Raw genomic sequence first — 12,484 nt, 5'->3', positions numbered from 1 at the left:
ATGATCTTGGTTATGTTAATAGCCTAAGTCTCAATTTCCTTGTCTGTAAAATGGGGCCAATACTACACATGATTTATGACTATGATGATTAAATAATGTCATAGCATGTAAATTTTGAACATAGTGCTTGATACATGAGTGCTCAATATGCGTTATTGTGTTGTCATTATTGTTATTTTCCTAATAATCTGATAACAGAACAGGGTTAATATCTGCCAAAAGATACATTGACATTGATTTTTTTTTAAACCACTTGACTGAAAAATGATAGACTACCAACCTCTTTCGCATGGGTATCATGGTATTTAAAAAGTGCCCTCTCTTTATAAATGAAGCTTTAAATAAATAAGTTATCAAGCACCTGATTTTCAAATAATTTATCCATATTCCCATGGATCAGGCCAAATGACCTAATAGATTTCACTATTCCCATTTAAGGTCAATTGGTTAATGCCAGTGAAACACTTAACTGTGGTAGAGTCACAGGTCAAACTTCCCAGCTCCCTCTAGTTTTGTTGAAAATTTGCCTTTTGCTTTCTCTTTTCAGCCTTGTTCTCCATTAAGTCAGATCTCAGAAGATTGTGTTATCAATCACTGTGGCAGCATTTACTCTTTATGCCCAATAACATGCTCAGAAAATCATGTACATTCTTTCATAATACAGTTCTGTAGCTGTTTTCATTGCACATGATAAGCAAAGCAATATTCAAGTTTCTGTGCTGGGAAGTGGAATGTACCAAAACGTGGAATTGATTCTGTTTTTTTCAATTCAGGAACTATTCAAAGTACTTCTTAGTTCCTGGGCTTTCTAAGACTATTATGCTTGGATCAAACCTCTGGAAAAGTATGTAATTTAATTATCTGAATTCAAGTAAATATGCATTATCCTCTCTTATTATGAATAATAATCACTATTTAATGATAACATTGGAATATTCTGTTTTATGCAAAGTAATGAATCATCCAGCTATCTATGAAGGCAGGGTATGATAGATGTGACAGTCCCCAGAAGATTCTGTCAGGTAATTTGGCTTCAATTTACCTAAACCAGTCCAGTTCAGGGCTTAAAACTACATATCTCTTCAGCATATAAATAGGTATTTTTGTCCAATGTGGGCTAGCAACGTTTTCCATACAGGCTGCCTTTCCAGGGAAAGGAGAGGGAAGGAATCAGACTTTATAACACTTTTCCCTTTGATTGTTTTATAGATATTCTCAACGCTGGGTGTATATCAGAATAATCTAGGGGCTTTAAAATGCAAATGCCCATGTTCTATCCTAGACTTAATAAGTTAGGAAATCGAGGGGTGGGGAATAGAGATGCATAAATTTTTAAATCTCTAGCAGTACGTTTAAGGCACTCTTAGATTTAACAGTCATTGCATATGCTGCAGTTTTGTTGGTAAAAATATACCAGCAGTCACTTTGCAATTTTCTTTTTACTAAAAGCATAGACCAGGAATAGGTATAATGCTCACTGCAAGAGGAGGGATTTTGTACAGAGCTTCAAAGCCAGTGTTGAAGGAAGTAAAGAAGCTGTGACAGGAACCTCTCTGTTCCTGTCGCTTGGGTTAAAGGAATTCCTGGGATAAGCTCTGCTCTTAGAACAATTATAATAGTCCAGTTCTGAGCTGCATTTCAATTTTATTTTGGACAAACCATGTCATTTCAAGTTTTTTCCCCCTCATGTTCAATTTCATAGACTCCATTGACCCTGGGATTCAAAAATAAGGTTGTATATGACTGCAATTTTGTGATAATTTAAAGTTTCTGTTTAGAATTTATTGGATTCTATAAACTTGCATAGGTTGTATACTAACTTCAAGGTTTAAAATCTCAGAACAAATAATCTGTTATATTAATACTAGAGGCCCAGTGCACGAGTTTGTGCACCAGTGGGGTCTGTTGGCCTGGCCTGCAGGATCAGGCCAAAACCAGCTCTCTGACATCCCCTGAGGGTCCTAGATTGCAAGAGGGTGCAGTCCAAGCTGAGGGAACCCACCGGTGCACGATCGGGGCTGGGAGGGATGCGGGAGGTTGGCTAGCTGGGGAGGGACCACAGGAGGGCTCCAGCAGCAAGCTAACCTACCAGTCGGAGTGTCTGCTCCCTGGTGGTCAGTGGACGTCATAGCAACTGGTCGACCAGTCAACTGCCCCCCTGGTAGTCAGTGCACGTCATAGCAAGTGGTTGAGTGGCCTTAGCATATCATTAGCATATTATGCTTTGATTGATTGAACAGACGACTGGACACTTAGCATATTAGGCTTTTATTATATAGGATTACTTTCAATTGTAATTCCTTGAAGATAGTTACTATATTCACCTGCTGTGACCATTTAGTAATTTTTGGAGCATGAAGAGACATTCCCACTGAGAACTGAGTCCCCACTCTGTTCTCTTCATTATGTCACATCACATGACAGTATATCTCTGAGCTGTAGTTGTAAGCAGTGAACTTTAAATGTTAATCAGTGTGTGTTCATCAGCTGGGCAAATTATTTAAAGCCATCACCATTCTGCTTCTCTAAGTATAACTAGCCATTTTGCACATATATATTTTCTGGTGCCAGGCTGCATGTATGTATGTTACACTGGAAAAGCATTTCTTGTGAAAGATGGTTTGGAGGAACTCAAGGTGTGGTGTGAAGTGAATGATAGTGACAGAAAATTACTTTTGGAAAGTTGTCTTTGAAAACTAGTGTTGTTTTTTTTTTCAATGGAAAAGAGAACATTTGAGTTCCTTAGTAGTAGTATTTATGTAGGTTCTAATAATTTTTAAGTGATTTTGCATATTTCATCATTTTTAATATATTTAATCTTCAAACAACCAGAGATAAACTTGAAAAAATTAGACAATGGAGAAAATGCTGTGATTCTCTTAAGACAGTTAATCGTTTTAAGATTATCTACCATTGTTGCCCCTCACCTACTGGTGCTCCTTCGGGAAGAATGTGCAGCAAAGGTGACCAGGGAGTCAGGGGAGGGGAAAGATGAAAAACAGGACAAATTCAGGTCTCAAGACAGAGACCAAGTTCAATGTGCTTTCTGTCCACTGCCTCAGTTTACCAATCAGAAAATGGTCCGGGAAGAGCTGAGCAGGGCTGGCTCCAAAAACCGGGGTGGGAGGCACCTACTGCAAAAATCCCAAGCCTTCTTCTTGCTCTGTGCCAAAATCATTTCTGGTATATTGAGATGGGGTGAGTTGGATGCACAGTGGGGCTCTGACGGGCCTCTGCCCTGCCCAGGGCCTCATCTTGGGGAATCAAACCCTCACCGGCACCCCAGAGGTCACCAGCAGTGGCACCTACATCTGGCCCTGGCCCTGGGTGAGGGGGAGAACTGGACAGCCCTGCAGCGGGGCCCCTCGTGCTTACTTTCTTTGTTGAAGAAGCAAAACCCTTGAGATTCATGTACTGTGTGACAGAGAAAAAAAAGTACTTAATGTTTCCCCCAAAAGACAGTATATTTTATGCTTGGTAAAGTGTTCATTAAAATGGAGAAATAAAAGAAAAAAATCTATCATTTCATGAACGATTGTAATGCATCAGGAAGTCTGCTGATTGGTTTACAACAGTTGACTATTGAACAAACATGGGTTTGAACTGCGCAGGTCTACTTGTACACAGATTTTTTTTCAATAAGTGCCCACTGTTTTCCACCTGTGGTTGGGAGTTGACAGATGCAGGGGGCCAGTTGTATGCATTTTTCTTTGCCATTTTATATAGGGAACTTGAGCAGCTGCAGGTTTTGGTATCTGAGCAGAGTCCTGGAATTAATCTGCCGGGGATACCAAGGGGCAACTTAAATTTGGGGGAACTGAAAAGGTATTGGCAAAGTCCCTAACACACATTTGCATTGTTCAGTGGTTAACTGTAGATATTATCTCTTTTAATCCTCCCCACAACCTCAAAAAAGTAGGTATTGTGAATGGAGAAACTGAGGCTCAGAGCAATTGCCTTGCTGAGGACCATATTGCAAGTGGCAAAGTAAGGGTCTGGGTTCAGCTTCCAGTTTTTTGGAGTTGAAAGTCCTTGCTCTTAACTGCACTGACATGCTCTTGGGGCTTAAACTTTTCTAATAATGAATTCATTTCCCCTCATTATACCAGGCCTTCTCTTTGTCACAGCCAGGATAGACCCCAAACCAATAAAGACAAACTAAACGTGCTGGCCACATTTATCAACTACAGTTTTGTTTTAGTTTAACTAAATATAGTATTATAAAATTTGTAAAATTATGACTTGTGTAATGGATTTTATTATTGATACTAACAGATAATTAGTTGACCGAATTTTACTGCTTCCTCGTTTGCAAAACGGTAGCTTGACGATTATTTATATTGAGATTTGTTGTTTTATAAATTACAATTCTCAGAGGACAGATACTCCATCTGACATTAATACTGCCTTTCCTCTATCCCAAGCATATCATTATTCACAGGTGCACTGGAATGAAATCCTCTTGGATTATAGTGGTGCGAGTAGCCAGTGCCCTGGGAAATCCACAGAGGCGCGTAGCCATGGCAGGGCCAGCCTGGCTGGTGTTAGAGAAAATCCACCTTAAACATAACACAACGGTCCTCACAGCCACCCTCTACCTGTTGCACGTCTGGATTTGCCATGCTGCTGTAAATGGGCTGTTTCTCTTCCTCCAATTTACTGGCGCAGATGACGGTGTCATAAAACCACCACCATCACCCCCACTCCTGGTACTAATTAGCACCCCGTTTGTCAGCTTCAGTCCAGCGGTGAGGACTTGAGGGGTTATAAATACTGTAATACCTTCTCACCTGTGAACGTAGCTCTTCCAAAGACAAAGAAGAAAGCACAGCAGGCAGGAAGCCTGCATTATTGCCACCTGAGCTGTTCCTTTCTCTGGACAATTTCAAGCTTTAACATCTGTTCTGAACACTGCATTTATTAAACGAAATAAAAAAAAATACATTCATCTGTATATAATAGTCCTCCCAGGGGATAGGGCATAGGATTTCCCTCCTTTTAAAGAAAGTGAAACAGTTGACAGAGTCTCGTGTCTGCTTAACGTCAGGAAAAGCAGCCTGGGAAATAGAAAGGGAACTTGTTAGGAAAGAACCTTCCCCTCTTTGACCGCAGCATGATGGCTGCCGAGGATCTGCTTGTGTGTATTCTTCTACAATTTTTAATTACGGGGTTTAATTGTTGGCAGGTGGATAAGAGTTCTGTTACATGGAATGTCTAATTGTTTATCCTTTGCTCTTTGTTAGGGATTGAATGCATTAGTTTGAAAATGAGACTCAAGAGGTCTGTTGTGATAATGTGTTCTTTTTCCTGCTAGAGGACAAAATAGACTCAGGTTATAGAGTTCTAATTCTTTGCAAGGCCACAAACTTTCCTCACAAATAGAATAACTCACGTGACCACCAATGAATGCATAGGTCACCCTCCTTACACTCTTCATAAAAGCAAAAAAAAAAAAAAAAAAGGCAGGAAAATAATGTCAACTGTTTCACTTTCTTTATCTATAGCCATTTTTAGACAGATATAACAGTGTATTCTGAAACCAATATACAGAGCATCAATAAATATATTCCAACTTTTCTCTCTTCCTTTATTATCATAGTTACCCACTGAAACATTTACTCTTTCTTTCACCTCCACCCTCCCTTTTCTTTCCTGGTTTCCTAAAGATTTACTCTAGATTCAGAATGAACTTCCCTGCATTCACAAGGCTCTCACTCAGCACTGCCCGGCCCTAAAGCCTCAGCCCTCTCTATACCTTAATCTCTAGCAGGCTGCAAAGCTCAGAGGATATGTCTTAGCTTATTTTTTTTTTTAAAGGGACTGGAAGATTGGAAAAGCCTAAAAGGGTTCAGAGGAGTGAAAATAAAGAAGTGAGGCTAGGTTTTGGATATTGAAGTGTTAGAGGTGGCGGAAGATGGCCCGCAGGTGGGAGCAGAAAGCTCAGGGAGACGTGTGGAGGAGAGGCCTCTGTGGAAGATGAGGGATATTTGGGGAACGCTGGGAGGAAACAAGCTCTGAGGATGTTGGGGAAACATTTAGAACGAGGGAGAGAATGAAAAGGTTCAGCACTTGCGGGTGTTGAACCTGCGTTAGTGATGCCTGGTGTGCGCTCCGGGTGACGATCGCGTGGTCTGCGGCTATGCTGTTTCTCACTGTGACCCACATATGGTTGTGCATTTATAGCACAACATGACTACTGGCTCACCTGTCCAGTATCTAAGTGACAAATGGGAACTTGACACTTTGTAAAAACACACCTGTGGTGTGAAATGCAACAAAAATAATGAATGGTATGAGTTGCTACTTGGAGTTTGACACACAAAAAATGTCTTTTATTTAGCCAAGTAAGCAAGTGCTATATTTCACTTGCAAAGAACTCCTACCTGTGGCTTTTATGAACCCAATGGGAAGGTCAGGTTTGCCTGCTATGGACAATGGTGATTTGGATTGTTAACCATGGCTTTTGTTTGTTTGTTTTTTGTTATTCGTAGATGCAGGAAAAATCTTAGATCGGCTACTAGGCCTTTCTCCATCAGACCAACACTGATCATTAATTTCCATTCTCACATATTTCCTCTTACTCAGTTTGAAACGACTCAAGCTGATTCCTTTGGTGTCTGCTTCCACATCTTTAAAGAACATCTATACATTGCACGTTGGTTTAAGACATTATTTATTGAATTTTCATTAAGAAAAGTAAGGATTTAGTTCTGTTTCATCTACTATACATATACATTTCCCTTCCTCCATACTCCTAAAATGTTGTAGTAAAGTTTGGGTAGATCAAAATAATGAAGTAAATGCTATTCAAAAGTGAGTCATGTACTACAATATTTTTATTCGTCCTTTTTCACACAAGTGTAGGAAGAGACTGCTGGGAATCTTGAGTGAATAGCACTCTTGAGTATTCCAAATTGGTTTGGAGTTCTATGTTATAGAGAATTATCTATCAGAAATTTGAAAGTATTGTCCTATTAAATTTGCTTTCTATATTTCTGTGAGGATGTCCAAATCTCTTTAAATATTTAATGCTTTGTTTATGACTTATTCTTCTCTCTGGAAGCCTATAGAATCTTCTCTTTATCTCCTGCATTCTGCACTCTCACAGTGACATGTTTCATGGGCCTGGGCATCCAGAGGGCCCATTCAACCAGAAATTCATATTCTTCTGTTTTGGGAAAATTGCTTGATGTATTTCTTTTTAAATTTTTTAAAAATATTTTTATTGATTTCAGGAAAGAGGGAGGGAGAGGGAGAGAGGTATAGAAATATCAATGATGAGAATCATTACTCAGCTGCCTCCTGCACATTCCCAACTGAGGATTGAGCCCAGAACCTGGGCATGTGCCCTGCTCGGGACTGAACCCTGACTTCCTGGTTCATGGATCGACACTCAACTATTGAGCCACACCAGCTGGGCTTGATGCATTTCTTTAATGCTTTTCTCACTTTTATTCTTTCTTCCCAGAATTCCTATTATTTGGATGTTAATGATAGACTTTTTTTTTTTTTTTTAAGTTTTTTTCTTATGTGGCATGGTCGGTTCCTTTGAGTTGGTTTTTTTTAAAAAAAAATATGATTTTACTCTCCTCCATGTTAGAGACTTTCCTAAAAAAAGTTTACATTTACAAGGCACTAAAATGCTAATTGGAAGCTCTGACCATTTCAATCAGGCTTATCCATTGTGCACTTTACTCTAAGGTGGCGGGATGGGCTGTTTTCTCCAGGAATCCCTGATACCAGTATCTTTAGGTCTTTCTTTATGGGGTGACCAGACTTCCAAGATGAGCAGCATCTAACCATATTGCTGGAGAGTGTCTGGTTATTTTAGGATCCAAGTAAAAGAAGAGTTTTAGGGGCAAGGAGTAGGGCAGAATTTTATATTCACTTAATACTCCTGGTTCCCTGTATAGTCTTACTCTCAACTGTGCTTGGAGTTCTTAGAATTTCAACAAAAACATTCCCTTCTGCCCTGGACAATAAGGAAAAGAATCTCAAGGGTTTACACATGCAAGGAAACCTCTTTATAAGTGGTTATATAATAGACACTAACCTCAGCCGTTCACCCTGCATATATATGTGTGTTATAGATTTTGAGCCACTGCATTGTTTGGAGCAGCATTAAAAGGCCAAGTGAGCCCTAACCGATTTGGCTCAGTGGATAGAGCGTCGGCCTGCAGACTGAAGGGTCCCAGGTTTGATTCCGGTCAAGGGCATGTACCTTGGTTGCAGGCACATTCCCAGTAGGGGGTGTGCAGGAGGCAGCTGATCAACGATTCTCTCTCATCATTGAATTTTCTATCTCTCCCTTCCTCTCTGTAAAAAATCAATAAAATATATATTTAAAAAAAGGGGGGGTGGGCAGGTGAGTAGGTTTCAAGACAGTTCTGACACAGCCAAGCAATCTAGCACACTTCTAGCAGATAGAAACATGTATGCTGAAGTGGTCATTGCCAGCAACTCAAGAGGAAAAATAAATAGTTTAGCTCTTCAACATCCTGGCATAAAAAGCATCCATAATATACAAAAGTCAGTAACAACACATTATTTTTGAAATGAGCTTTTATTTAATTAATGCCAACAAGAATTTAATCCGTATATTTAATTAGAAAATGTTTTATCTATTTGAATACATAGGTGTGTGTTTTTTCTTCCTAATTTGTGGCTCTAAAAACATTTTGCAGACATTAGAACAGCTGCCAACATTATAAATTATGACATACACTAATTAGAATTGCACTGAGTCTTTAAAAGAAAAATAAAGAGATGCACAAACACTTGTAAGGTATTAAATTGTTCAAAAAAAGACATCCTTCATATCCCCAAATGCGTACAAAATTTCATAAAATGCTACCTAAATTTATTGTCTATTTAGCTATTTTGCAAAGTAATTTGTGAGTAGTTAAAACAAGGCATTTTTCTCTTTCGTTTACAAGATAGTTCTCTATCATGGCTGCTCTTTATTAAGTAGCTAGTTTTTGTATGTGATGTGGATATAGGAATTAGTGATACTTGAAAGATTAGAGGCTGTTCAAAGACACAAACTTTCAGGAATTGATGTCTAAAAGCCTGGAAAGCCCTGATACTGATGTTTCTCGAGAATTACTTTCAATGTTTTGAATTCTGAGCCAATATATCTATGCTGAAAAACAATCAGTCTCTGAATTTGGTTCTCTGTGGCCTTATCCTCAGTCTTCTTGGTTCAAAAGAACAAAATACTTCTTGTTGATCCAGGTGGATTAATATGAGTTAACTAGAGTAGCAATTCTTCTGCTTAAGACAATCACACTATGAGAAGAGATTGATTTTATTTTTTAGAAGTTTTTCTACTTAGTAATGCCTTTTTATGCCTGGATGCATTTCTCCCCACAGCAGTTAAGACTCCAGAAAAAAGTTAATATGCAATATCTGGACCACAGTAGGAACCAAAACAGACAAGGAATTATTCCCTCACTTATCAAAGAGTCCTTCATGACTAGAAAACCACATGAAGAATTCATGCTATCTCAATCTCAAAAGTAGGGCTAATCTTCTTTTATATAATTAATTTATCAAATTGAAAAATAGTCAGTTCCTTGTTAGATGAAACTTGCTATATGTGTATGAAGATGTACATCACTGCTAGAAATTTGGATGACATATGTTAAACTGAACAGATCATGAAAAATTTAAAAAATAGCCTAAGAATTAAATGTACTATGGGTGACTACTTGCAAATATATTAATGACCAAAAATTAACAACACATATATGATTAGAGAAAAGCCTGACTTGGTAGAACTATGGCTGGAATTACTGGACAGAGAGGAGTATAAAGAATGATAAGAATCAAAAATCTAAATATGAAATACATACATGAGATTATAATATCTAAAGTTATTAAGAGTTGTTAATTCTGTACCATTTCTGATGGTTTCATTGATGAAGTTAGACCAGAATTGGAAAAAGGCTCTAGTCAAAAACAAAACAAAAACACACACCAAGTAATGGCTGAAGAAGAACACACAAAAGAACAATCCTAAAATTCCTAAATTTCACACTTCTTAAACAACTTTCTAAAAATATACTATGCATCTTTTTATGACCATCCTATATAATAAAAGGGTAATATGCTAATAGACTGAACGGTGAAACGGTCGCTATGACATGCACTGACCACCAGGGGGCAGGCCCTCAATGCAGGAGCTGCCCCCTGGTGTTCAGTGTGCTCCCATAGAGGGAGTGCCACTCAGCCAGGCTCATGGCTGGCAAGCACAGTGGTGGTGGCGAGAGCCTCTTCTGCCTCTGCTGCAGGTGGGCAGTAAGGAGCGAGGGGTCCTGGACTGCGAGAGCCCCAGACTGCGAGAGGGATTTCTGACTGCCAGCTTAGGCCCGTTCCCCTTTCCCCTGAGGGGTTCCTGACTGTGAGAGGGCGTAGGCCAGGCTGAGGGACCCCCCCTCTCAGTGCACGAATTTCGTGCACTGGGCCTCTAGTAATTTAAATAAATTTCAAAAATGATTTAGTGTTCCAGAATGGAATATGGAAAATCTAAAGTCAGCTCTTAAAGGTAATTTTATGTTTCATTTTTTAAAAATATGTTTTTATTGATTTTAGGGAGAGAGATAGAAAGATAGAAATATCAATTGACTGCCTCCTGCATGCCCCCTACTGGGGATCAGCCTGGAGCCTGGGCATGTGCCCTGACAGGGAATCGAACTGGTGACCTTCTGGTTCATAGGTTGAAGCTCCCCCACCAGCAGGGCTTCATGTTCCATTTTTAAAACATGTTGTAGGATGACATTTATACAATCTTCCTTCCATATTTCATACCTTATCTTTACTACTTGCTTTCACTTTATATGTTCTGCTGTGGTACAGACTGTTGGTTTTTAATGCTCTAAATTTGAATTGTGGTGATTTATCTTCATAAATAGGCCAGAGTTGTAAAAGGAATGATTTAATACATTTTCTAAACAACACATGACATTATATAATTATATCTTTGAGGAAATTAATGCATGAACAATGTGATTCTTGTGTACTACAAAGTGTGTAAAACAATGCAATAAAGGTTAATTAAACTCTATAGTTTAGTGTGGCTCTCAATGTCTTAGCCTAGAGTTCATTTTATGATAAATAGACTTGAGATATTATTTCTGAAAGCAATTTTCACATACTTAATGTTATTCTAAATAATATCCAAAGTTTGAAAACAGATATTTGAAGTATGGGAGGTGTCTAAGTAAGTACTAATACCTAACATTTACACACACACTCATACACCAATCCAACCATCTCATGCTACTTACTTTTTGACAAATGATGTATTTGTACTGAGTGTATTTATAATGTGTAGCACTAATAAAAGCTAGGCAGAGTAGAGAATGATTAGAGGGACCATTTCTGTTTTTTCTCTGAAGATCTTTTAGGGGGAAATAGGTTAATAGTACATAGAAAAGTTTCCTTTTTTGTTGTTGTAAAGTTGGATCTGAAAGCAACGTATATATGCTTTGTGGACACTGGGTTTAGAAATACCATAGGTTATATCCTTATTGTAGACAATAGTAAAAGTAGAGCTGTAGTTCTCAGTTTCATTCTATGCATACTGCCCCTTCTTTCCATATCTCCTACTCATAACATAAAATTCTTCCTCCCATTTCCTATATTCTGATACACTTCTTTCTGCTCCAACCTAGCTTGAGAAACACTAATTTAGAACATGACTCTGAAAACAGTGGAACAGTTTTTCTTTTGGGCGCCATCTTTCCCTCTTTTACTCCACACAATTTAGTTTAGTTAACTTATTTCAATCTAACCTAGGGAGTTGGGAATGGCTCAAATGGATTTTGTTTTTAAATCTCTGGCTGCAGTTCAAAGATTGATACACAAAGAAAGTAGGTGCATAAGATTCAATTCCAGGAAGAACTTTGGCATAAACTTATATGAAGAAGCTCTTTTTATTTATTTTTTTGTGTGGGATTGTTTTCTGTTATTATAATGCAAGTCTGAAAATGTCAGTCCTCACAATATAGAGAAGTCATGATCAAAATACAGCCATTGCCAAAGGAAGCCATGCTAGGAGCTGGAAAATGATGGAATACTGATCATATTGTTTGAGCCTCTGGGTCCAACCATGCCTGAAGCTAACATTTTTTTCCTGAAATTCTCAGTCATAGAAAATAGCAAATTAGTGACTCCCCCCCCCCCCCCCCGGCCGCCTTTTTTTTTCTTTGCTTTACTGAATTGAGCTAACTTTTTGTCCATTGCAAGCAAAAACATTCTGACCAATACAGAAATGACTTTTGGAGATAATGCACACTCCAGTAATTAATTCTTTACTTATCTGTTGGTCACATATGTCTAAACTGCAATATAATTTTCCTTCAGCTTGTTACCTCTCTTATCCACAAGCTCTCTAGCACCATGAATACGGATTATATATTCAGTTACTATAATACAAATTATTCTTGGAGTACAAACAGTTACTTTCTTTAGATTAGATATT

This window comes from Eptesicus fuscus, chromosome 4 (assembly GCF_027574615.1).
Source record: "Eptesicus fuscus isolate TK198812 chromosome 4, DD_ASM_mEF_20220401, whole genome shotgun sequence".
Lineage (NCBI taxonomy): Eukaryota > Metazoa > Chordata > Mammalia > Chiroptera > Vespertilionidae > Eptesicus > Eptesicus fuscus.
Note: the sequence above shows the minus strand (reverse complement) of the source record.